Source organism: Cherax quadricarinatus, chromosome 60, assembly GCF_038502225.1.
Source record: "Cherax quadricarinatus isolate ZL_2023a chromosome 60, ASM3850222v1, whole genome shotgun sequence".
Lineage (NCBI taxonomy): Eukaryota > Metazoa > Arthropoda > Malacostraca > Decapoda > Parastacidae > Cherax > Cherax quadricarinatus.
Window position 1 is genome coordinate 1,665,477 of NC_091351.1, and position 2,024 is coordinate 1,667,500.

General features: G+C 45.1%; 1 protein-coding gene across 1 annotated transcript in view; it reads left to right on the top strand.

Moving 5' to 3' along the window:
• The first annotated feature begins 1,816 nt into the window (after window positions 1–1,816).
• Window positions 1,817–2,024, top strand: part of LOC128694451 (serine-rich adhesin for platelets-like) — a 16,844-nt gene continuing 16,636 nt past the window's right edge. Inside the window, exon 1 of the mRNA XM_053784579.2 lies at window positions 1,817–2,024. This exon is cut by the window's right edge and continues 628 nt beyond it. The gene's annotated coding sequence lies outside the window, so the exon portion shown is untranslated.

The window sequence follows — 2,024 nt, forward strand, 5'->3', positions numbered from 1 at the left end:
GGCTTTATCAGTACAATACAAGGACATGTGAAGACTCTAGAACTATATACAAAAGATGAGGTACTCAGTCCCCCCCCCCAGCCTTGGTATTATCAGAGAGTAACTCTGCCTCTTCTTTATTTCACACGTTTGGTGCCTCTATATCCTCTGTTTCACATCTTTGTTGCATCTTTCTCCTTTATTTCACAGTTCTCGTTTTAATGTAAGTCGGTGATCATCTTCACTATCTGTAAATATCTTCCTTTGTCAGTCTTTATTAACATTAATTGTCACACCTGTGTTTCACTCTCTAGTATTATTATTGTGTTACCGTCATCAGACGAGATGAGTAATTAAGAAATGGAACAACGGTACAACAGGTGGACAACGGTACAGAAGGTGAACAAAGGTACAGAAGGTGAACAAAGATACAGAAGGTGAACAAAGGTACAGAAGGTGAACAACGGTATAGAAGGTGAACAACGGTGTACAACACGTGAACAAAGGTTTGACAGATAGCTAACATAGACAGGTATTTGAACAATTATCACGAGGATCATCACGTGACCTCTTCAACTGAGACACACACACACACACACACACACACACACACACACACACACACACACACACACACACACACACACACACACACACACACATACACACACAGGAAGTGGAACAACCAGGAGTGATGTAGTGGAGGCATGATCCAAACATAGCTTGAAGAAGAGATACGACAAAGCTCATGGAGGAGGAAGAGAGTGGACCTAGTAGCGACCATCGAAGAGGCGGGGCCAGGAGCTATAAATCGACCCCTGCAAACACAACTAGGCGAGTATAAACATCCCAAACAACTGAGCTTCATTCACAAACATAAACAACCTGGTTTTTATAGCACATTTTGGTTTTTAGAGACATGAGGTGTTTTTCTCACATACATGAAACATTAGCTACAATGTAGATATAAACTAGTTGTATTTTAAGTGTCTACGCGGGTATCCACGAAGTGTATAATTAATACAGTGACCAGTGAGAGACAACACCACTGTGGTTACCACTGTGACTTACTCTTGTCACAAAGTTATATATAAATGATGTTATTAAAGGATGCGTGTGCTGTCTTTCAAGTTCTGTTGTTTAAAATTCTCTGCTGTCTTCAAAAATGGATTTTTTAATTTTTAAAAATCACCACCATCACTACCACCATTACCATCACCGCTACCACCACTACCTCCACCACTACCACCACCACTATCACCACTACCACCACCACTTGCACTGTTCTGGTAGTTATGGTGGTGTAGGTACATAACGTTGCAGAGGCTGGCAGTGTTGATCATCACTCAGGAGATGAACATGTGTAAACATGACTTGAAAACCTTGCTGACTGCAGCGTTGGTTTGTGATGCTGCAAGTTTGGTCCACAACCTCTAGTGAGGTCCACGACCTCTAGTCTGGTCCACGACCTCTAGTCTGGTCCACGACCTCTGATCTGGTCCACGACCTCTGGTCTGGTCCACAACCTCTAGTCAGGTCCACGACCTCTAGTCAGGTCCACGACCTCTAGTCAGGTCCACGACCTCTTGGCTTTTTTGTGACTCCAGCAGTACAAGTAGGAGCAGGAGGCGGAGGTAGAGAATTAAGAGGCGAAAGAGAGGAATCATTAGGAATTAAGTGGGCGGGAAGGTGGATGGGTGGATGAGTGAAGGAGAGGGAGAGAGGGAGGGAAGGAGGGTGGGTGGGTGGTTATGTCTTGACAGAGGTGGTGGTTGAACACACAAGACTGGGGTGGGTGGGTGGTGGTTGAGGCAGTCTGTCAGGAGCGTGGAGTGTGGTGAGGCGCTTCTCTTACCACACTCTCGTCGCATCTAGCTCGTGTTAACCCTCACACACACTCACTCATACTCCAGTGTTGGACCCTACACGGGTTACAACAGGGAGAGAATCATACAATATTCAACTTCCCTCCGACCTTGACGAGAGGGAAGGCCACAACACTGCTGATGATTTCAATGCCGTCAAGAAAGGTATCCATTGAAGCG